The sequence below is a fragment of the Ovis aries genome, chromosome 5 (assembly GCF_016772045.2).
Source record: "Ovis aries strain OAR_USU_Benz2616 breed Rambouillet chromosome 5, ARS-UI_Ramb_v3.0, whole genome shotgun sequence".
NCBI lineage: Eukaryota > Metazoa > Chordata > Mammalia > Artiodactyla > Bovidae > Ovis > Ovis aries.
Genome location: NC_056058.1, coordinates 79,293,585 through 79,319,327, shown reverse-complemented (window position 1 = coordinate 79,319,327; position 25,743 = coordinate 79,293,585).

Here is a 25,743-nt window from a genome sequence, read left to right as displayed (position 1 = left end):
TCATGTTTCTAAACCACTGGTAAGATGGGAGCAGGCTGAAGCAGGCAGCTAGGAAAACTGTAGGCAAGATGTAACAGAGCCCAGAGGTTAAAAAGAGGAGGTAAGGGTGAAGTGGGATCTCTGGCTCAACAAAGTGGTTAATTGTCATCACATGATTCATGTTTATTTCTTAAATCTTCACCCTGGATTGAGGTGGATAAGGGGCCTCTTTTTTAGCTACAGAGGACTATTAACAGCAAGTAAGGGGAAAGAAAGAAAAAGAAAAAAATGAATGAAAGAGAAGGATTGTGAGTATTTGCATTATCAAAAGTGATCAACAATCGATTCTTTCAAGGCTGCCAGAACCACATTTCACCATTATTTTCCAGCTCCAGCTACCAGCACAAACTCCCTATCCAAGGAGGCTCAGAGCAGCTATCCAGAGGACAGAGAAGGAAGCTACTGGCTACAGCCAGCACACCTTCCGGACGCAGACAGCTAACAGGGCATCTCACCCTGAAGGTGTCTGTGTGATTACACAAAACCTTCACTTGGTCATTTTTTAGGTGTTTTAATAATGCTGATGCAAAATAAGAGTAAAATTACAGGTGCCAGTTCCCAGCGTAGAATGCTGATAAACAACTTACCATTTTGCAGTGGCTGGTCACATCTGGAGCCTTTTGGGATGCAAAAGTACTGGAAGGATTATTGCAAAACTTAAAGACACTTTTGCTGCCATTACTTTGTTTTTAACCTAAATTAGTGAGGGGTTTGGGGGGGGTTGGAGGGGGAGTGCTCTTTTAGAGAGTCATGATGCTCTTATATCATAAACTTATTTAAACACTAATCAGATAACAAATGGAAAAGGGAGTTAGGTTTAGAGTAGTTGCTTGAAAACTTTTCTAAATTGACTTTAAATAGTTAGAGACTGGTAAAAAAAACTATGGACTAGTGGATTATGATTTATTAATTTTGGTATGCTATCATATTTCCCAATTTAAATAACCTGTTTAAACTTGATTTGTCATTGTTGATACCTCTCCTTTGGATGTTGAATTAGCATTAAATGAATAAGAATAATAAGCATAAGAATAATAATATAAATAGAAGTGCTTTGTTCCTATTCTTTATGAAAGTATGGTTTTCCACAACCACAAAGAATATTAATGTCAGAATATAGTTAGAATATTAGGATATAGCTGATATTGTAACTCACATTTAATAAGGCTTTTATAATATCAATATTTTTCTATATTTTCTATCCACTTTCAGGTTATTTGGGCCTGGCACCAAGGCTAGACATAGATGGATGGAGAGAAGCTAGAGACAGTACCTTTAGAAAAGTATTTGGGATTCTTGCATGTTTTCTTGTCAGGTTACTTAAGGAATGATTATTCGCGTATGAAACTAATAGTGCATGGTCCTCTTGCTCTCTTTTTGTGCTCCTCCTTTGAAAACATGCAATTTAAACCTTAGACTGTTAACTGATCATAGTCACCGAAGTCTGGTTTCAGGATATTATTTGCTGTATCTATTACATGCAGAATCAGGCCCTTTTATGAATGCATATGGTTTTCTACTATGTTACATGGACTGACAGGGCTAGAGTGATCTGAGATGATTTGGTTAGACTCATCACCATCCCCTAGAAATTATTTCCTATGATATCATGTACTACATTTCTCACAGGACTTCCTTGTCAAGAATATTCCTCTCCTAAGCTAAATAATGACTTATGGGCTTAATAGATTTTATTGCTGAATATTGAAGCAGTGTGCCCAGTGGGTGAAGCTTTCTAGCTTTCTTCATGCAAATGAGCAGATATGCTTAACAAGTCAATCTTGGGTTTATGTGATGAACTTAACCACTCTGTTGGCTGGGTCCTGCTAGTACATGTAGACACATGCACACACTGTCTTGGACATGTATTAGCATCACATGTTACTACACGGAAAAGCTACTTTGTTGACCGAAATATGCATATCTGAATTAAAATCCCTTCTGCTTGAAGTCTGATTTTAAGCCCTACGTGTTTTTTCTTTTTAAAAATAATGTAAGAAACTTTCTAGCTGACTGGACCAAGAAATCAAACAGAGCTTATTTTCCTTCTAGTTTCCACACTCTGATTATTAATCTGGAGTTATATTATGTGGTTTGTTATTAAAAAAAGTAGGAGTTACATGGTGAGTGAGGGGAAGGAGGAGACGAACATTTGTTGAGTAACTGATACTTACTCTTCCCATAAATTACCTCATTTATTCCTTACAACAGATGGAAAGGGAAATATTGTTATTCTTAATGTATAGATGAGGAAACTGAGGCTAGAGAAGTTAAATAACTTAACCAAATTTATAGATCTCAGATTTAGAGGAGCCAGAACTTCCATCTGAGACTACCTTTTAAATTTATGCTATTTTTATTATCCTGTGGTGCCGTCTGTAAATTCTGAAGTTTCATTTAGGGAGGACTAAAAGGGACAGAATTCATTTGGAGGGTTACACCTCATATTGTTGAATTACATTTTCAAATCTAGTTAGTAAATTTATGTGCTGCAAATTGAACCTGTTCTTGAATCTTCCATGTTGTAGTCTGCATTTTATAGCTGGAAAAACATACCTGGAAAGAGTTTCATCTTGGTAGCTACAAAGGACAGTTGGAAACTTGCTTTTGGTACAATAAAATCTTCACATTTTTTGGTGTTCTTGGTAATGACCTTTCAATTGCAGTATTAATGTCTTAGCTAAAGTTCTACTCGATGCCAGGAAGAGAAAGCCACTCAAGGCGACTCTTTTGTGACGTTAAAATGGGCCATCTTCTGGTCATCCTAGGGGAAAAAAATCAATGTTCAGCCCATATGCTAGATTAAGAATGAGATCAGGTACTTCCTTTGTCACCTCTGTGAGCATGCAATTACTGTTTTTGCTTCTTTCTGTATATCTACTTCATTCTCCAGCATTCTCTGCCTATGCATCGGCATGCTCAGCTGAAAATGGTCACCATAGATCTGTTTCTAATGATCCTGGATTGCCATCTAAGGACACTCTTGAGTCTCTTTAATTTTGAGGGATCTGATTCCTCACCACCATTTGTGTCCTTGATCAGGCGTCCACCAGTGTCACCAGGAAGGGAGGCACAAATGTGATTGCTATGCCTACCTCCTTAGGAAGGTTTAGCGTATGGGCAATTGGGCAGTTTCTAGAGAAAATGGCTCTGAGTGAAGCAAGTATTACTAACACATCTCCAATCATAAATGAAAAGTATGTGAATATGACTTTATAGTTTGGGGAATGTTTTCATATAGTCTCCTTTGAGCTTGAATGATCTATTTCCACTTTATACCTAAGGAAGCTGTGGCCAACTGGCTGAATGATTTGGTGACAGTCATCTGACAAAGAAAATGGAGGACCCAAGACTAGATACCAAAGCCCCTTGGCCTTTCTACCATATATAGGCTGTCTCTTTGTCCACGGAACTGGACACAAGTTTTGGAAGAAGGTTGCTGTGGTGGTAAGTTTGTATCTATAGTTTAATTCACAATTAGCACTCATGGATGAATTTGCTGATTTGAAACCACAGCTGTTTTTAGCTTCCTCTCATAATACCACATTTTAATGTTATACCTAACAGTCAGTACTATACTCCCCTGGAAGCTTGTGAATACATTTTCTTATATTTATATGGTGCAAACTTGTAGGAATTATGGATATCATGAAAAGAATAAGTTTAGAATAATAATAGATTATTTTGGGTTATTCAATAACTGTAGTTCAATTTTTTTAATCTTTTTTAATTTTTTTTAATTTTAAAATCTTTAATTCTTACATGTGTTCCCAATTCAAGTAATAGAATATGCTTTTGAAATGTCATGTGATGCTTTTGTGGAGTTGGAATTTTGGCTAAGGGTTTTGTGAAGCTGGAATTTTGGCTAAGGGAGGCACAGGTTCCCTAAAGGTGGGGGATGTCCTTAAAATGCATGGAAAAATGAGCCCTTAGTCAGATCTACACCCAGGCACATTTGTGCCAGTTTTTTTCAATGACTCCTGAGCCTCAAACCAAAAATCAAGGGGAAAAAATTAAATAAAAATGCTTGGAGTTATCCTGTTTGCCCACAGATAATTTCCCTGTGCTAAATACTATTAATTTTTTCCAAAATCTAGAGGAGCGATAACATTTTCAAGATGAAAGGATGTCAAGATATCTATCCTCAAAAACACACTAGTACTGTGGACAAATTGAAATGCATCAAAATATAAAATATTTCTTTATTTCATCCCTAATGAACATATCTTCTGGCAGTGGCCACCATGGCAAGAAATGAATGGCAACTTTTCATGCAAGAGCATTACAAATAAATTCCTGTAGGGCTTTCAATATCTGGAAAAGTCTCTAGAAATGGACCTTAAATAGTTACCCAGTTCACATTCAGATATCAAAGAATTCAGCAAAATAGAAACTGTTTAAATATTAAACATCAAATTTTCCTTCTTTCAAAGGACTAATAACTTAGCAATAAAAATTGTCTTTGAATCTTGCCATCACAAGGTCTCAGTCAGGCAGTGGATTTTAAATAAAAATTTTCAAGCAGGTCCTATTTAAGCAAAATTCACAGCTGAGCAAAGAGAAATGAATTAGTCGCCTGCCCCAAACTCACCTTGAACAGACAATAGTCCACCTCCTTTGCAGTCCAAGCTCCTCCTCTGTGGAGCTGCCTGCAAAGCGAAAGCACCCAGGATCGATGCTGTCAGGGAAATGCATCTGCTCAGAGGCAAGGCACTAATCAAGTTCTGCTGCAGCTGCCGACCTATCCCGCAACACTGTAAGAAGATGCAGCCATGAAAGAGGAGCTGAGGGTGGAAAAGGAATGCGAGGGAAGGGAAACAAGAAAGGAGGAATCCCTGAGCTTGAAAATGATGGGATACCCCAACAATAAAAATTCCTTTGTCCACAGTGATGAGGGAATATTTCGTTAAGATGTTCTCAAAGAGACTCACCCATGTAGAGTGAGAAGCTGAGGGTAAAATGACTTGCTGGGGCTGTTCCTGGGGAGGACTTGAAGCCCGAGTGTCAGTTCCCAGATGGCAGCCCTGTTGCTGGACCAAAGAAGGAAGGTAGAGCCCAGTCAAAGGTAACAGGTGTCTTAACCTGGGAGGGGGAGAACTTGGCAATGCAACATATTTTTTCTGCACTTGTGTTCTCCTGAAAAATATTGATTCTACTTTGTTCTCAAGAGAATACTCATAGAGAAGGAACCATGATGTCATAGAATCTTGAAGCTAAAAATAACCTAAGGGTTTCTAATCAAATTAGAGACAAGGCATGGGAGATTCAGGAAGATCCGAGAGCTTCCCCAAGGTCACATACAGATTAGGGGCAGAAAGCTAGAAAGAACCAGTCCATTTCTCTTCGATCTTAGGACAGTGCTTTTGGAGTTCCAGTAAATTTTCCACTCTTCTGAAGCCCTATTAGCAATAGGGACACTTCACTTCAATAAGTAGGCTAAAATGAAACACTATGGGGGAGGTGTTGTGTGTGTGTTAGTCGCTCAGTTGTGTCTGACTCTTTGTGACCCCACGGACGGTAGCCTGCCAGGGTCCTCTGTCCGTGGGATTCTCCAGGTGAGAATACTGGCTTGGGTTGCCATTCCCTCCTCCGGGGTGTCTTCCAGACCCAGGAATTGAACCTAGGTCTCCTGCATTGCAGGAAGATTCTTTATCTGAGCCACCAGGGAAACCCACCAAAACTGGCTTTTATAACTAATAACTTCCATAGGAAATATGACATCTACCAACCTATGAAATACATTGTGGTTCTGCAAATAATGAGGCAGATGTGTCCCAGTGGAAATCTGGGATAATTTTCCAGATATTGTCACCAACTGGATTAGTGTTATATAGCATGGATTGACATTTGAACTAGTAGATGTCTACAACAAAAACAAGGAATTTAGAGAATCTAAGTAGCATTGTAGACTGTGCTATTTCTTCCAAAGCACTCACTTTATTCCCCTTGATTAATGCATACAAAAATTATAGGCATTGTAAAGAATCAAGAAAGGAGTGATTTGTCTTGAGTAGTTTGCATTTTGAAAACCTCTCCTCTCGAAGGTTTTTAGGCAAGTGTCTGTTTTCATCTCCTAAAGAATGAGTGAATCACAGTAAAAGCAATCACCCCCTTTTTCTTTTAACACAAGTCAAAGGTTTCATTTAATTTGTTACTTACAAAAATAATCTTAGTAAAAAACTAAGATGTTACAGTGGATTCAAAGAAAATTCACAAAACCACACATAAGTGTGTGTGTGTGTGTGTGTGTGTGTGTGTGTGTGTATGCTCAGTCACTCAGTAGTGTCTGCCTCTGTGACCCCATGGTCTGTAGCCTGCCAGGCTCCTCTGTCCACGGGATTTCCCAGGCAAGAATAATAGAGTGGGTTGCCGTTTCCTCCTCCAAGGGATCTTCCTGACCCAGGGATGGAACCCACGTCTCCTGCATTGGCAGGCCAACTTTTTACTACTGCACTACCTCAGAAACCTACCACACATAATGTGGTCAAATAATATATGTTGAAGTAAATTTTAAAACAAATGCAAGAACAGGACAAATGGGCTAATAGCCACAGGTAAATATTGTAACTGATCACACTGCCAGATACACTTTGGGCTTTTATCATCAAGAATTACATTTTTATTAATTTTCTACAAGTCATACTTTGAAAGTGAAAGTTGCTCTGTCATGTCTGAGTCTCTGCGACCCCATGGACTATACAGCCCATGGAATTCTCCAGGCCAGAATACTGGAGTGGGTAGTCTTTCCCTTCTCCAGGGGATCTTGCCAACCCAGGGATCAAACTCAGGTCTCCCACATTGTGGGCAGATTCTTTACCAGCTGAGCCACAAGGGAAGCCCAAGAATACTGGCGTGGGTAGCCTAGCCCTTCTCCAGGGGATCTTCCCACCCCAGGAATCAAACCAGGGTCTCCTGCATTGCCGGTGGATTCTTTACCATCTGAGCTATGAGGGAAGCCCAAATCATAGTTTATAGTAGCTCAAAGACAACAAAAAGTGAGAGATTCCAGAGAATCAGATAACTGAGAAGGATATGTCAGATGCATATGACTTGTTTTCAATTAAAGACACCCAGTAATCGTTTGGTCCATTAAATTTCTTTCATGACTTTACCTACAATTCACATTTTATAGATTAAGAAATTTAGAGTGGTAATAGCCTAACCTGGATCCCTCAGCAATAGAGCTTAAATGCCAATCAAGGTCTGCCTAATTCCAGGGACACTTCTCTTAAACTAAAGGGCAGTAGGTCTCAACTAGAGGTGAGGGTATGTCTCAAGGAATATTTGGCAATGCCTGGAGACAATTTTGGTACCTGTAATGTGGTGGTGCTGGCTTCCAGTGAGTAGAAGCTATGGATGTTACTAAATATCATGCAATACATTGCACAGCCCTCTACAACAAAGAAACCATCTCTAGGAAAGTATCTACTATTAAAAGGTAAGATTTCCTCTGGATATATGTAGGTTATAAGTGACTAAGCACCTACATGCCAAGGCCACTATTAAAAAGTAAAAAGCACTCTTTCAGAGGATCATCTACTTAAGAATCCTCCACTAGTGTATAAATCATCAAAGAATTGAAAGGGCTAAGAGCAACAGGTAAAATTCAATGAGAACTTGTAGTAACTGGCACAGTATAAACACTGACTAATGTTCCTACAGGCACTGCTTAGTACAGAGGGTCATACCAGAGAAAGTATTCAACTGGCAATCCTCATTATGAAACTTACTTGCATTTGAAAAGAAAGGTAAATGACAAGTGTATATTTCAGTATTTAATGCAGCATAAGTTAGATTCTATCATATACTTAAATGTTCTTTTAATATGTACTGTATGCTAGGTGCAATGCTAGGTGCAAAAGATACATGAAGATAGAAGTTTATGAAGCAGTAGGGAAGATGAGCATGCACAAAAAATTATAATGCAGCACGATCATTCCAGGTTCCTAAGAGAAAGCAAGCAAGATTACAGAGGAGTAAAGGAAGGCAACTCAGAGAATACAGGCTGATCCTATATTAGGAGAACAGGAGTAGAGGAAGAGGGGAATCTGGGTAGACTGTTGTTGCTGTTTAGCTGCTAAGTCATACCCAACCCTTTGCGACTCCATGGACTGCAGCACACCAGGCTTCCCTGTCCATTTTAGAGGCATGAACAGGGGAGGGAGTGTTGTGTTCTGAGAGCATAAGTGAAAGGGTGGGAGGGGCAAGATGATTCATATAAGATGACAACAGACAGGTAGGTAGGGGTCTGACAAGGAAGAGCCTCCTAACTGAGTTGTTTCCAGATTTTTGGCTATCATGAATAAAGCTGCTATGAATATGGCACAAGTCTTTTCTGAACACATTTAAAAATTTTTCTCTTGGATAAATGCTTATGAGTGGGACTGCTGGATCATAGAGTACATATACATTTAACTTTATAAGAAGTAATGCACATTTTCAGAGAGATTGTCCCATTCCATTTACTATAGAAAGTGAAGTCGCTCAGTCATGTCTGACTCTTTGCGACTCCATGGACTGCAGCCCACCAGGCTCCTCCGTCCATGGGATTCTCCAGGCAAGAATACTGGAATGGGTTGCCATTTCCTTCTCCAGGAGATCTTCCCGACCCAGGGATCAAACCCAGGTCTCCCGCATTATAGGCAGACGCTTTAACCTCTGAGCCACCAGGGAAGCCCTCCATATACTATACTATATTCACCATCAATTATGAGAATTCTTGCTACTCCACACCCTTGCCAGTACTGGATGTTATCAATCTTTTAGATTTTTAAGTCTTTTTAGTGGATGCATGGTGGCATATCAGTGATTTAATTGGCATTTCCCTGATGATTAATGAATTAAACATATTTTAATATACTTATCGGCTATTTGTATGTCATCCTTCATGGCATTTCCAAGTCTTTTGCCCATTTTTAAAGTATGCTTGTCTTTTAATCATTAAGTTATAGACATACTTTATATATTTTGGATGTAAGTGTTTTGCCTAATCTATGTGTTATGAATATTTTCTCCCACTCTGCAGACTGCTTACTTATTTTCTTAACAGTGTCTTTTAATAAGCAGAATGTTTTGACTTTGATAAAAGTCCAATTTATCAATATTCTCATTTATGATTAGGACTTTGTCTGGTCGAAAAAAATCATTGCCTACTCTTCATCATAAAAAATGTCTCCTAGTCCTTCTTAAATGATTTATAGTTTTAGCTTTTGTATTTAAGTCTATGGATACATCTGAAGCTAATGTTTTGTGTTTACACTTTTTTTTTTGCGCAGACAGTTATCCAGTTCTCACAGAACCGATTACTGAATAAAACCATCCTTCCAACCCCATTGAATTTCTCTGTCCCCTTTGTTGAAAGTCTTTTTACCCTACAAATGAGCATCTATTTCCAGACTTCTCTATTTTGTTTCATTGATTTATCTGCCTGCCCTTTTGTCAATACTACTTCATTTTGATTATTGCTTTATATTTTGAAATCAGGTAGATTAGAAAGTCTTCCAACTTTGTTCTTTTTCTTTTTTTCCCAAAAAAATTGCTTTTGCTATTCTAGCTGCTTTGTTTTTCCTCATGTATTATTGGAATCAGTTTCTACTAAAACACCTCTCAAGATTTTGATTTAGCTAGCGATGACTTTATACCACACTTTGGAGAGAATTGACTTTTTGACAATATTGAGTATATCAACCCATGGTCATGTTTATCTCTATTTAGGTGTTTTGTTTTCTTTCTTCAAACCTCTCAGCAATACTGTATATTTTTTCAGCACAGAAATCTTGTAATTCTTTTATTATGAAATTATACCTAAATATTTACAAAGTTTTTAAATCTTATATTGTTTCATTTCTCAATCCTATTTGCTCTATTAAAAAATGAAAAATCCTCATAGTTTTCTCATTTTGGAAAATATGTAGAGAAGAAAGTATCAATTAAAATATTACCATCTATAGATAATTATTATTAGCGTCTTGGTGAATATTCAATATCTTGTTTATATGCACACCTACATATACATATTTTAAAAATATAAATGGGGACTCTGTCCTTTAAAAATTAACTAACACCAGTGTAACTCAAGAAGCATTAAAAGGGAACCTTCCACTGAACTGTCTTTCTAAAATCCCTATGTACTTTCATTGTTTGGAAATCAGAACACATTTCCCCCATATTCAAATGACAGGTTATCAATTCAGGCCCACAGAGAAAAACCCTACTTAACCCATAATGGTTTTCAGCCCTCTGACCTGTACCTTTTTCTAAACCTATTTCTTTAAGGGAGCATAGTCTCCACATATTTATTCCCTACATAAGCTTTGGGTCTCTTAAAACCTTAAAGAAGAGAGACGCAAGATGGAGATGGTCCAATAGGATGGAGTAGCCTTATCACAAGGCTGGGGTCCTTCAGGGAGTCTATACCAGTGTTGACTCTGAGGTTCTTTTCTGTGAACTTCAGAAGTCAGGTGGGCTCTACTGCTTCAGGCTTGGATGGAAACTAGTTTTAGTCTTCAGTTCTATTCACCCATTTGAGAGTTGAGGCTGTCTGACTGTTGACTTTATAAAAGGTCATACAGTGGAAGTGAGAAATAGATTTAAGGGACTAGATCTGACAGAGTGCCTGAAGAACTATAGATGGAGGTTCATGACATTGTGCAGGAGACAGGGATCAAGATCACCGAGACCAAGGACAGGGATCAAGATGAAGACCAAGAAGAAGAAATGCAAAAAAGCAAAATGGCTGTCTGAGGAGGACTTACAAATAGTTGTGAAAAGAAGAGAAGCCAAAATACAAAGGAGAAAAGGAAAGATAGACCCATTTGAAAGAGAGTTTGAAAGAATAGCCAGGAGAGATAAGAAAGCCTTGCTCAGTGATCAGTGAAAGAAATAGAGGAAAACAATAGAATGGGAAAGACTAGGGATCTCTTCAAGAAAATGAGAGATACTAAGGGAACATTTCATGCAAAGGTGGGCTTGATAAAGGACAGGAATGGTATGGACCTAACAGAAGCAGAAGATATTAAGAAGAGGTGGTGAGAATACACAGAAGAACTGTACAAAAAGATCTTCACAACTGAGATAATCACGATGGTGTGATCACTCACCTAGAGCCAGACATCCTGGAATGTGAAGTCAAGCGGGCCTTCGGAAGCATCAATACGGACAAAGCTAGTAGAGGTGATGGAATTCTAGTTGAGCTATTTCATATCCTAAAAGATGATGCTGTGAAAGTGCTGCACTCAATATGTCAGCAAATTTGGAAAACTCAGCAGTGGCCGCAGGACTGGAAGAGGTCAGTTTTCATTCCAATCCCAAAGAAAGGCAATGCCAAAGAATGCTCAAACTACCGCACAATTGCACTCATCTCACACGCTAGTTAAATAATGCTCAAAATTCTCCAAGCCAGGCTTCAACAATATGTGGACTGTGAACTTCTAAATGTTCAAGCTGGATTTAGAAAAGGCAGAGGAACCAGAGATCAAAGTGACAACATCCGCTGGATCATCAAGAAAGCAAGAAAGTTCCAGAAAAACATCTATTTCTGCTTTATTGACTATGCCAAAGCCTTTGAGTGTGTGGATCACAACAAACTGTGGAAAATCCTGAAAGAGATGGGACTACCAGACCACCTGACCTGCCTTTTGAGAAACCTGTATGCAGGTCAGGAAGCAACAATTAGAACTGGACATAGAACAACAATCTGGTTCCAAATAGGAAAAGGAGTACATCAAGGCTGTATATTGTCATCCTCCTTATTTAACTTATATGCAGAGTACATCATGAGAAATGCTTGGCTGGAAGAAGAACAAGCTGGAATCAAGATTGCTGGGAGAAATATCAATAACTTCAGATATGCAGATGTTCAGTTCAGTTCAGTCGCTCAGTTGTGTCCAACTCTTTGTGACCCCATGAACTGCAGCACGCCAGGCCTCCCTGTCTATCACCAACTCCTGGAGTCCACCCAAACCAATGTCCATTGAGTTGGTGATGCCATCCAACCATCTCATCCTCTATTGTCCCCTTCTCCTCCTCCCCTCAATCTTTCCCAGCATCAAGGTCTTTTCAAATAAGTCAGCTCTTCGCATCAGGTGGCCAAAGTATTGGAGTTTCAGCTTCAACATCAGTCCTACCAATGAACACCCAGGACTGATCTCCTTGCAGCCCAAGGGACTCTCAAAAGTCTTCTCCAACACCACAGTTCAAAGCATCAATTCTTCGGTGCTCAGCTTTCTTTATAGTCCAACTCTCGCATCCATATATGGCCACTGGAAAAACCATAGCCTTGACTAGACAGCCCTTTGTTGACAAAGTAGTGTCTCTGCTTTTAAATATTCTGTCTAGGTTGGTCATAACTTTCCTTCCAAGGAGTAAACGTCTTTTAATTTCATGGCTGCAATCACCATCTGCAGTGATTTTGGAGCCCAGAAAAATGAAGTCAGCCACTGTTTCCCTATCTATTTGCCATGAAGTGAGGGGACCAGATGCCGTGATCTTAGTTTTCTGAATGTTGAGCTTTAAGCCAACTACTTTCATCAAGAGGCTCTTTAGTTCTTCTTCACTTTCTGCCATAGGGTGGTGTCATCTGCATATCTGAGGTTATTGATATTTCTCCCAACAATCTTGATTCCAGCTTGTGCTTCCTCCAGCCCAGCATTTCTCATGATGTACTCTCCATATAAGTTAATGACACCACCATTATGGCAGAAAGTGAAGAAGAACTAGAGAGCCTCTTGATGAAAGTGAAAGAGGAGAGTGAAAAAGTTGGCTTAAAGCTCAACATTAAGAAAATTAAGATCATGGCACCAGTCCAATCACTTCATGACAAATAGATGGGGAAACAGTGGAAACAGTGCCAGCTTTATTTTGGGGGGCTCCAAAATCACTGCAAATGTTGACTGTAGCCTTGAAATTAAAAGACACTTACTCCTTAGAAGGAAAGTTATGACCATTCTGGACACCATATTAAAAAGCAGAAACATTACTTTGCCAACAAAGGTCTATCTAGTCAAGGCAATGGTTTTTCCAGTAGTCATGTATGGATGTGAGAGTTGGACTATAAAGAAAGCTGAGTGCAGAAGAATTGATGCTTTTGAACTGTGGTGTTGGAGAAGACTCTTGAGAGTCCCTTGGGCTGCAAGGAGATCCAACCAGTCCGTCCTAAAGGAGATCAGTCTGAAATATTCATTGGAAGGGCTGATGTTGAAGCTGAAACTCCAATACTTTGGCCACCTGATGCAAAGAACTGACTCATTTGAAAAGACCCTGATGCTGGGAAAGATTGAAGGCGGGAGGAGAAGGGGATGACAGAGAATGAGATGATTGGATGGCATCACAGACTCAGTGGACGTGAGTTTGAGTAAACTCTGGGAATTGGTGATGGACAGGGAGGCCTGGCGTCCTGCAGTCTATGGGGTCACAAAGAGTTGGACACCACTGAGTGACTGAACTGAACTGAGTAGTAGCATCAGTTTACCTGTATTAACATTCATTAAAGCTGCATTACTACCTCAAAGAAATTCTACGAGGCTGAAATTCAGAAAATCCAATCTCAGGGTCACCACGTTACCCAAGAAACATGGCCCACCAACGAAAAGGTCATTTCAAAATAATTTAAATATTTGCCCCTCTTGAACACTGTGGTGTCAATACATAATCCATGAAGTATTTGTTTTAATCTCCTTTTGCTTTCTTGTTGGCTTCATCCCCTGGAGGAGGGCATGGCAACTCAATCCAGTGTTCTTGCCTGGAGAATTCCATGGACAGAGGAGCCTGGCAGGCTATAGTCTATGGGGTAGAAGAGAGTCAAATAACAGCTGAGCAACTCACGCACTGGCTTCATCCTATAGTTTTTTGAGAATTTCCTTCTCTAAACCTCTAGATCATTTTTCCTAGCCATATCCCATGCACATTTTTTTTTCTTCTCCTCCCATCCCCTTTCTCCTAATTCTGCATTCCCTAAGCTCAAAGAAGCACCCTCACAATGGCAGAACCCTTTCTGAGTAGATGGGGGTTTGAGGGGATAGGAGGGGGTTAAGGGAAATGCTAAAAGGCCTCCACATACCGACTTCCATCACATCCCCTTGAGCTAAGTTTCCTAAGTCAGGAAGAACCGGTGTGGCTGGAAAGACGCCAGTGAGTTCCTAGAGGCTAGGGAAAGATAAGACTGGATTTTAATTCTTACATGTAAAGATAGGAGATACATGAGAAGGTGCTCTAGCAGCAAGTCATTTTCAGGAACTTTTCTTCCTATTTCCTTTGACCCGCCAGACAAACTGTCAGACAAATTGGCTCAGTCCTGTGCTCAACAGGGACCCACATTGGGACATTCTGGGGAGCCGCAGGTCAGGAGGGAGCTGTTGGGCAGTGCAAAATAGGGAAGCTAGACCAGTGGCCATCCATGCTGTGTTGATTGGTCTGATACTTGTTTTTAGTTTCACTTTCTTTTAATTATAGTCTCTCCATATCTGACCTGAACAGCACCATTCTTCTGGTTTGTTAGTTCGTTTTAATGATAGCAGCATATTATCATTAGAGTGCCTTCTCAGGTCACAGTGTATTAGAGAGCAGATTGTTAATTAAATGGTAATGTTTTCTGAGTTTGGAAGTAATTCCTAAAGTTAATAGTTATTAGTTACCTTGAAATTTACAAAAAAAAAATCATCTGTATATAAAATGAGTGCATAATTAGCAAGCTGCCCTCCAGGAAGCAGATCACATCACTTTCTGTCCAAAAGGAGCAGCTCTGCTGATGAGGCACTGACATAGTTAAGAGAAACCATGAATCACAAGGGGCCGGGAAAATGGTGCTGCCCGGCTCACACTCAGAAGCAGCATAATTTATGAAGCACTGAGGACAGTGGGAGGTAGGCTGTCAGAAATGCTAAGTTCTCTGTGGAATTATTACATTCCCGTTGAAAGATTGGATGTCATTGAAACGAGGTAATCTGGAGAAGCTTGGAGGTTCTGTGCAATTGGGAAAAGCGCAAAGACACTTGGAAAGGAAGCCAAATTTCTTCAGCCTTTTTCCCACTGGAAATCACACCCAAGGTCTTATGAAAACAGACTTTCTTTTCAAGCATCAGGAGGAAATACTTCAAGAAGGACACCCATGGTACATGCAAACTTCTGGGTCCACCAGTGCCAGAGTGGCCAGAGCTATGCAGAGACTGCATTGATTCTGCCTTTAAGATCTATGTTTTCTTTATTCCTCGGCACACTTTTCAATTATTTAAGATCAGGTACTGTCCATGGGTTCAAGGGAAAGGCAGAATGTAAAAACCAACAGTATGTGTCAATGACTTCAGAAAACTTATTATCAGTTTATTACTTTTATTATTCCTTATGACAAACAGTCATTTCTAACATTTATTACTGGCTGCTCACTAAAGTGCTGAAGACAGTGCTGAGTCCTTTGTGCGGATCATTTTAGTTAATTCTGCTGTTAGTAAAGCACCACCTTCAATTTAGAGATGGAGAAGGCTTAGAGAGGCCAAGCAACTTGCCCAAGATTACACAATTTATCACAATTTATTAGAGGTGGGGCCTTATATTCCAGTCATTTCCTTTAGCTATTATAAAGGTATCAAGTTTTAATCCAATAAAAAGATTAAAATGACTAAATCTACTTGACATTTTGGAAGGGAATATGATTCACCTTGAAGAAGAATGCTTTGAATTTTGGCATAGCAGACTGACTATTTCTTTTTGTCAAGTCATTTTTATACAACGCCTGTCTGGTCTATAATGACTCCGTGGCATGTATTCCCTGAATATTGAAGAAATCAGTCTACTGTTAACCCCTCATTGGAATGTTTCCTCAACAAGTGAGAAATTCATTCAACTTTGGAAAGCGGTATCTGCAAACTCTTCCAAAACCACCTCATACTACTTTTAGATCCTTTTTTCCCTACTTGTTCATACACTCAGCTTGTCCATTAGAGTTTGGATCATAGATTCCTTTTAATGTGCTGTATTATTTTCTGTCAAGCAGTCATTTATTTCCTTGCAGGTCCATTGCATTTACTATCCATCTCTATAAGGGTAGGTAGTCCTAGTTCTGAGGTATTTATGAGAAATTTTATAATGGTTTCTATGGCAACAGATGATTAGCTTATTGCTTCAAGCCATTTAAAATGATAATCTGCCAAAACAAAGGTAAATAATTTTGTTTACTACCTGGCCATTGAAAGGTCTAGGGTAACTTGGTTGGCTGTTTGAAGTAACATTTCACTCCTCACTTTTTGCATCAGGCAGCCACCTAGTCAGAAAATTGATTTCCAGAAACAGGAATGGCCACAGAGCAATTTTAGTTGAATCTTTGGGGTAAACAATGCCATTTCCTGAGTGCAAAGTGATTGGACTTCAAAATGAACCATCAAGCCCACAGGCAAGCTTAGTACAGCAAGCAGGCCTGGTTTCCAGGCTAGGAGTTAAGCTTTTCTCCTCTGATTCAAATATCAGAAATAAGCCTTTCCCATTTATGTGTGATACTAGAATAAATAGAGGTCCCTCACAAAGGAAGCCCTTTGATTCAGCACAGCTCAACAGATGGTGATGGGGACGTATTGTGGCATTCTGGAAAGAGAGCAGGCTTCAGGCTCACCAGAGCTGGATTCAAATCCTAGCCTTAGTTGTACTGCCTGAGAGAATGGTTTATCTGCCTCAAGGCTCTTTCTTTGCCTGGAAATTAAAGATATTAATATCTCCTTGGGCAGGGTGTTTTAAGGACTAGAAATAATACACGTGTGATCTGAGCCCCCATGTTCCTATTTTGGAGAAGAAATAGCAACTAGGAACAGTTAGAAGCAAATGATATCCTTTACTTGGGTTTCTCAGAGCACAGTGAAGGAGGTCCTATTTGTCATCTACGATGGCATTCCCTGAAATAAACTCCCCACTCTCCTGCCCAGAGTCTAGCCTTCATAGGGCTATCCTTTCTTTTTCTCCCTCTTCCTCCCACCTCATTAGTTCTGTTTCTCTGGCTCCTAGTCTGTTAATTCAGTATCACAAATGTCCTGGATTCAGGCAAAAGTCATTGATTCCTCTCAGAGTGCAGAGACTAGAAGCTGTGCGCAAAAGCCAGCATTCTCTTTAGAGAGCAGCAGGGATGTAGCTAGGGTTGTGAACACACATGATGAAGAGGTTTGCTCTGTCTCACACGTGTAGCGCTCACTTCAGTGCCTGAAATCTAGTAGGTGCTCAATAAAAAGATTCTCCATTAAGGATTATCTACACTGTGCCAGATACTTATCTCATGAATTTGAGGTTGAGAGTAAGACAAGATCCCTGCTTCAAGGAGTGCAGAGTATCGAAGTCATTATTGAATTTTGGTGACTGTTTCAGTGGCTACATCATCACTAAACCAATGAACATGCACTAGATTATTTCCATCAAGTATCCTAAGCTAGTAAAACATCTCCATGGTATAAATGACTAATTAATATATTGGTTGTATTCCAGAGAACTAATTTCAAAATGACCAGGCAACACTTCTTTAAAAAACAAAACCAAACAACAAAATGAAACCCACCAAAAACAAGTTATTTAAAGTATAATTTTATCCTTAACAACAAATGCTGAATATCTGTGGGCTGTATGATAACTGGAGTACTATCAATGGACAAAAATTTTATCATGGCTTTTTATCAATTATGTCATCAATTCTTGGATTAGAATAATAAACAGATTATTTTATTCATTCCTTGCTGAATTCTTTCATCTTCTATAACTGTCACCCTATTCTAGCCTTAAATTAGCCATGGAGTCTAAAGTCAGCTACTTATTAACTGCATTTTGCAGCATATTTCTTAACCTCTCAAAGTTTCACTTTTAACATCTGTTAAATGGGGCTAATTTTGAGGGTGTCTACCTCTTGAGATCTGTTGTAAGGATTCAATGAAATAATGTATTTTTAGCATCTAAGGCAGTCAGGCACACTGTATCCAATACTAAACAGATAGTTGTTATTATTGTTGCCACTCTGGTCATGATTGTCTATTATTATTGTCATACCAGTGAATTATAGGATCTGGGCTATATGAGGTACAAACAGGAAATAGCTTCATTTTTAAATTTCATTGCCTTTAAACATGTTCTGTCTTATCTCCCTTTCCTGCCCCTGGGTGACACTTCGGAGAGATTCTGTGTACTTTCCTGTTACTTTAGGATATTAGACAACAGTCTCATTTTCAAAATGTAAAAAGTCTCAGTTCAGTTCAGTTGCTTAGTCGTGTCCGACTCTTTGCGACCCCATGAATCGCAGCACGCCAGGCCTCCCTGTCCATCACCAACTCCCGGAGTTCACTCAGGCTCACGTCCATTGAGTCAGTGATGCCATCCAGCCATCTCATCCTCGGTCATCCCCTTCTCCTCCTGCCCCCAATCCCTCCCAGCATCAGAGTCTTTTCCAATGAGTCAACTCTTCGCATGAGGTGGCCAAAGTACTGGAGTTTCAGCTTTAGCATCATTCCTTCCAAAGAAATCCCAGGGCTAATCTCCTTCAGAATGGACTAGCCCAATCTAAAGCAAAACTGCTGTTTGCCATCTAGTTTAAAGCTTCTTCCCTCCTCCCAGCTCAGGCCTGCCAGGGGGCCCACAGATCCGTGGAGGGGGCCTCACAGAGTCCGTTCCTTGGCTCTCTTTGCTTCTGTCACCCATTTGTGGCTCCTTCATGCTGGTGGGGGTGGAAGGGCTGGAGGCAACCAGAAGGGATGGTAGCTGCTCCTCCTTGATTCTCTCATGACAGTTCTCTCAAATGGCTTCGGTCACAATAACTGTCCAAAGCTGGCCCTTTACTTTAAGGAAAGTTTTCACGAGTGTTTCTGGGTTCTCATCCCTCCAGCCCTGTGCTGGTCAAGAATGCCAAACTCTGCTGTCAGGAATGTCAGACACTGCTCTGGTCTCCCAAGAAAGTGATGCTTGGGCTCAGTATGCTGCCATGGACCCCAGCTACCTCCCATGCTATTTAGCTTATGCGAAATTTACCCCTCTTTCCCATCACATTTTAGAAGCCAGGCTCTCCCATGGCTATTCTCTCTGCCCCTGTCCACCTCTAGGTGAGAAGCAGGCATCAGCCTCTCTTTTCCCCAGACTCCAGCAAATATGCAATTTGAGAAGAAAGACAAATGGTAGGCCTTTCCACTTCTACCCCAGATTCTTCCCATAACGATTCACAAACTTCTCTTATGTAGGAGAGGAGCATAATTGAATGGACACTCAAAGAATCAGTTAGCAAGTCTAGGCTGGATGAGTTTAGCAACTGTCTTTACAACGTGTGGCTTCCCACTGACCATTGTCCCTGGCCAGGGTGCTTTGGCAGAAACTCTGAGACAAACAGGAAAGGTCCCATCTAGTATCCTGTTACATTTTTATTACGCCTGTACTTTTACAACTGTCTCCTAATTGGTTTTCCTGCCGCCTAGTGCCCACTGTTTCATTTCATCCCATACCTAACTGCTAGATTAATCTTTCTCAAAAGACATTGGTCTTGTCATGTTTTTCTTTATAGTCCATCACTGTGGCTTCTGCAGGTTGGCTACCATCCCAACAGCCCTTTCAAAGAGAAAAGAAAAAGCCCAGGATCCCCAAATTGAATGTAATCCCAGGAGAGTAAGCCAGCTAGGCCAGTAGCAGAGTTTCTGGGAGTCCCCAAAGCTCCTGTGACACTGGTTTGCTTCTAACTGCTTATTATGTCAAATAAACCCCCTAGGCTACAAACATAAACTCCACTAATTCAATGAGGTATTTACACTGTGATCAGTGACCCCTGAGGCACTAGAAAGAATGTTTTTCATATACAATTCCAGCTTCATCATTTTATCAAAATCCTCTAAATTTTGAGGAGTGACCCACTGGCTGAACATTACCGAATCATGTAGAGTTGATTTCTCCAAGAGCCACATGCTCTGTCTACACCAAAAAAGTGCCAAGTATTTTGGAATTTTGGAGCCCAGAGAAAATCTTATTCAATGTTTCTGTTTTACACGTGACAAAGTGGTGACTCAGAGAGACAGTGGCTTTGCCCAAAATCACCAGGCCATTTAAGCACAACCAGAATCGGTTAGCCAGGCCTCCTGAGCCCCAGAGTCAGGTCGGTTTCACCATCCCATGGGACAGCATGCCAGTTGGTTTCAGCTCTTTGTAAACCACTGTCCAATTAGTCCCTGCATTGTACAAGGTCACCCACCTGTAATGGAAAAGGAATGTTCTTTCTAAAATTGGCATTAATGCCTTCTCTGATAGTGTGTACGGAGAAGAAAATGATTACTATTAAAAAGAAATAAAATGAACATTGGACTCAGAATTTGTCTCTGAAGACGCTGATGGATCTTTTTGGTAACGAAAAGGAAGGCCCAGGACACATCCCGGATGGAGAAGACTGAGACAAAACAAGCTGATTTGCTTTAAATAATAAAGTAAGGGGAATTTTCCATTTCTAGTGAGAATTGGGAGGACGAGGTTTTGAGAGGCTAAGCACTTGGAAAAGAGAGAATAAAGGGAAAGAAAGATACTTGGAGATGGGGAGAATGAGCAGACAAGAGGGGGAAGTGGCTAAAAAGAAACTCCTGGTAGCCAAAACTTTAGAAGCAAAGAAGTTTTGTATTTGATTTTAAGTACTTTTCTATACTATACTGTACTATGATCACCCTTCATGATCCACAAATCTTCAGTAAAATTTCATTATACACAACAATGAGGGTCAGGGGTGCCTGGAACAAAGGGAAGTGGGGCGAGGAACAAAATCATGGAAGAGCCTGACTGCTAGGATGCTGTGGTGAGCAGAATAATAGCCCCCAAAAGTGTTCTAATCCCACCTGTGAGTGTGTTAATCAGCATGACCAAAGAGAATTAAGGTTACTAATCAATAGATAAGGAGAGCCTCTAATGCTTGGGTCTACCCCTTTTTCTCTCAGCTTTATCCCTACTTCCTGCTCTTGGTTTGTTTGGCTACAGGAGTGTCTACAGTAACAGAATTTGAGGAATAACAGACAGGCAAGCAGGTAAAATCCCCAAGTTAGCTGTTCTCTTATTATATGTACCATTCTCGTGCCCCCAGGCCCATCGTCCTGGTCTCGTCTCAGTGTTCCCAGGGATCATTCCCATCCTTGACTGTTCTGTTCCTTATCCTTCAATGTCGGACTCTGCTCTGTGTCCCAACATCCATCACTGATTTTAAGCCCAGACTGATTTCACAGGAATCATCACCAGTATCTGTCTTAATTTCAGGGTAACACCCAATCTTAGAGCAGCAGAGATGCTCTTAACATTGCACATAGCAACTCAACATCTTTTCCTACAGCAGTAATTTTCAGAATGTGTTTTGGGGAGCTCTAGTTTTGGGTGTTAATATCTGTTACTCAATAAAAGGGTTTCAAAGTCAAAGAAGGTTGATGAATTCTCAATGGAACAATTTTAAGCAGTTTTCTTTCCTGCAGAACTTCTTAAAGCCTTTAATATGCAAATGTACATTATGAACTCTCTGAGTGGGATATGATATAATATGCAGGGTTTCCCAAACTTATATGACCTCGGAATTTATTCTTGAAACTTTCTTGAGAGAATATTCTTCTGTGAAAAGTATTTTGTCTAAAAGTAATATATTTAGCTTTTGTGGCTCAGGCATAGGTTCTTGTGAGTTGACACAGAGATAAAGGCATTGTTTTTCTGCTAGGACAGTACATTCTAGGTTCTACAATTACATTTTTGGAACCCAGTAGTTAATGAAGTGGAAAACTGTATGTAAGACCCTTCCAGCTAAGAACTAGGTGATTACCCAGGAAACAGAGCTGATGACCACATAGAAAGCACCTTGGATCATAAGTCAGAAAAGCTGGTATCTAGTCTCAATTTTAGGCTGCAGTCCATGGGGTCGCTAAGAGTCAAATAGGACTGAGCGGCTTCACTTTCACTTTTCAGTTTCATGCATTGGAGAAGGAAATGGCAACCCACTCCAGTGTTCTTGCCTGGAGAATCCCAGGGACAGAGGAACCTGGTAGGAGGCCGTCTATGGGGTCACACAGAGTCGGACACGACTGAAGTGACTTAGCAGCAGCAGCAGTCTCAATTTTACCACTGTTAGCGGGAGATTCCTGGGCAACCCTCAACATTTCATCCTCAGTTTCTGCAAAATGGAGTGCTTAATTGGTTATATGTCTTCCCTGGTGCCTCAGATGATAAAGAATCCACCTGTAATGCAGGAGACCAGGATTCGATCTCTGGACTGGGAAGATACCCTGGAAGAGGGCATGGCAACCCACTCTGGTATCCTTGCCTGGAGAATCCCATGGACAGAGGAGCCTGGAAGGCTACAGACAGAGCATGACAGAGCACCTAACACTTAATGGTAATATTAAAATAAAAATAACACCTGCTTAAAATATTTCACAAGAATTTCAGGAGTTTCTAATGAGATGATGACATGAAATCACTTTAGAAACAATAAGGCTTTTCTTCATAATTGTATGTAAAAATACCATATTATTTCTTAATTAACTTGGTTTTATAATAGGAACAAGGATTCAAACCCATAGATAACCTTCAAACTTTATTTACTTATTTTTTTGCAAAACATTTAAACCCAAATTATTTTACCAAATACTGGTAATAAGGAATAACTCACAAATTACAATTTTAGTTTTCTCTTTACAGATCTTCTCTCTGGTGGAAGAACAGTGTAGTGGCCAAGACAAAGATGCAATCAAGAGAGCAGAGTGGAAGCTGGACATTTAATAAACTGGATAAGATAGGTCATTGTCACATCTGAACTTCCGCTGGGGTCTGTTTGATTTGGAAACAGTGCCATTGGGGGCAAATTCCCTCCTCAGATTTTCAGGCAAGTTTGGATACAGTTGTTAGCTGACAGTTAATATTCCCATTGTCAAAAGCTGAGATAATAACTCTGATTGAAAGGGAAAGGGAAAGTCACTCAGTCATGTCTGATGCTTTGCAACCCCATGGAATTCTCCAGGCCAGAATATTGAAGAGGGTAGCCTTTCTCCTCTCCAGGGGATGTTCCCAACCCAGGGATCGAACTCAGGTCTCCCACATTTGGAGGCGGATTCTTTACCAGCTGAACCACAAGGGAAGCTCAAGAATATGGAGTGGGTAGCCTATCCTTCGGAGAAGGCAATGGCACCCCACTCCAGTACTCTTGCCTGGAAAATCCCATGGACAGCAGAGCCTGGTAGGCTGTAGTCCATGGGGTCACAAAGAGTCGGACATGACTGAGCGACTTCCCTTTCACTTTTCACTTTCATGCATTGGAGAAGGAAATGGCAACCCACTCCAGTGTTCTTGCCTGGAGAATCCCAGGGACAGGGGAGCCTGGTGGGCTTCTGTCTATGGGCTCGCACAGAGTCGGACACGACTGACACGACTTAGCAGCAGCAGCAGCAGCAGCCTATCCTTCTCTAGGGGATCTTCCCGACCTAGGAATGGAACTGAGGTCTCCTGCATTGCAGGCGGATTCTTTACCAACTGAGCTATGAGGGAAGCCCATAACTCTGGTTCACAAAGCCTAAAATGTCATCTGTGACACCAGACACCAGATCAGCAGAAAATATCAGTCACCATACTTCTCCATTGTCCATCTCATGTGATGGGTATATGGGAACATGCCAGTGCACCATGGGCAACAGCAATGTGAATCTGTTTCTGAGCCCTTTCAGCTCCAGGATAGTAGTAATCTATTAAGCTATGACACAGCATTCTGAATATTTACCCTTGTACAATATTCAACTTCTTTGGTTTAGGAACTGACTTAGAAGAGGGGGACAGTAGGTAACCTGCTAAAAAGTATCACTTATCTGGTAGATTCTGATATGTTGAGCTTGGGTAAGCAGTTGAATTTAATTCCTTGGTTTATTTGTTTGAAAATGGAACATTTACCAGAAGTGGATGTGTCATACTGACAAGAGTATTTTTAAAGAAATCTCCATTGTTTATTATTTTAATGGTAGAAGTCATGGATGATTCCAGGACAGTGAATTATACAGATAAGTATGGGTAAGGAAGGGCACTGCCTTATAGTCACATATGTATTTTAATTTAGTGGCTACTTAAAGAAGGGGGATTTCTCTGTGGTTATCACATATTAGCATCTAATTTAGAGACATTTTCTTTAGACAATTTGGTTGCTTTCTCTCGCCAGAAACTGTACTTTGAATATTCCTTTCTTTTGTTACTTTTATCATATGATGTGAAGACAGTAACATCTTATGAATAAGTATGGTTTACACAAGACTTTTTCCAAATTGTTTCATTTATATATTATCATCTTTATTTGTTACCTGTCTTATTTAAACATGTCACACAAATTCAATAATCTGAATATATGGTGAACCACTTGTTTGCCATCTCACAGGCACAGTTACTCTTGATTTTACCCAAAGTAATTCAGTGTTAAAAACAGTACCTGGTACCCCTTATTTCTCTGCTGTAGGTTCTACTTTGACTCTTAGCACATGGCACCCATTTTAGGCATTAGATTGACTTTTTCAACAGTGGTTTAATTAGCACATGTTGTTTGTTGCAGTTGAGAAAGGGGGTGTTAATAAAACAGAAACAAGATACAGAAGAGCTGAGGGAAACAGGTGATTTCATCTTTCAAAGATAACATTCTGTAGAAGGAAGCTTCTGGGTACTCATTAAGAACACAAGCTTCCATACATGCATGGAAGAACGGGGAGCAAGAGGAATTTCAATGACTTTTTCATGAAATCTGACCCAGAGTTGAACAAAGAGAATTCTAAAACTTTTGCATATGCCATTTTTAGGAGGGGGTGGGGCAGACATCCATCTTTTCCCCCTTTCTCTGGTATTGCTTGAACAAAAAGAATTATTGAAACTGGACTTGTTCAGGTTTTTATAAATCAAGATGTCAGCAAACACAAGCACTAGTCTAGTTACAACAAGAAACTGTAGTTTACAGAATGAAATGAACCCTGTTTTTTTTAAGCTCTACAAAGAACACATTGTTTATTCTTGTGTAAAAAAACATCATGTAAAGAAGCTTTCTGTCAGGTACTCTTATTTGTATTTAGTTGTTTCATAACTCAATTATACTGTTCCCCTCTGTCTAATAATTAGCATATGCATAATAACAAGCCTTGAAAACCTATTTTTTTCCCCACTGTGTGTCAGTTAAATTTCCAAATTGTTCCAGAGAACGGGCTGTGCCTGAGTAGGTGAACCTCCCTGCTGGTCTGGCAGCTTGCCCCTGTGCAGGAGTTGAGGGTCAGCTCTTGGAGAAAGGCCCAGCCAGAGGCCTGAGCAGGGACTTCCTGCCATCTGGAACAGTCTGGAGCACCAGGAATGATGTCAACAAGAAGCACTCAAGTGTCTCCTCTCCAGCTCCCCCTGGGAAGACTGGTATGTCACCCAGTTCCTTGACTGGGGAAACTTCCCAGGCACTCCCAGGCATTTGAGCTCTGCATTTTTGTTGCCTTTCATGCTGAGGTTTTTGTGGCCACTTACCACCTGTGAACACCCTTTCTATGTTTGAGGAATTCCCCACAGTCTGAGTCCTACCTCCCCATTTTTTAAGCCCCAGTTGCACTTTCCCAGCTTCTCTTGTAGCAAGAGGCCAAATCTGGGACTCAGGCTCAATCAGTCCCACTTGCTGGAAGAGAGGTGCTTGGGGAAGAGAACAGTGAGAGGGGGGGTAGGTGCCTCACAGAATCCATTTTCTGGAAAAAGTGGCAGTGGAGGCTT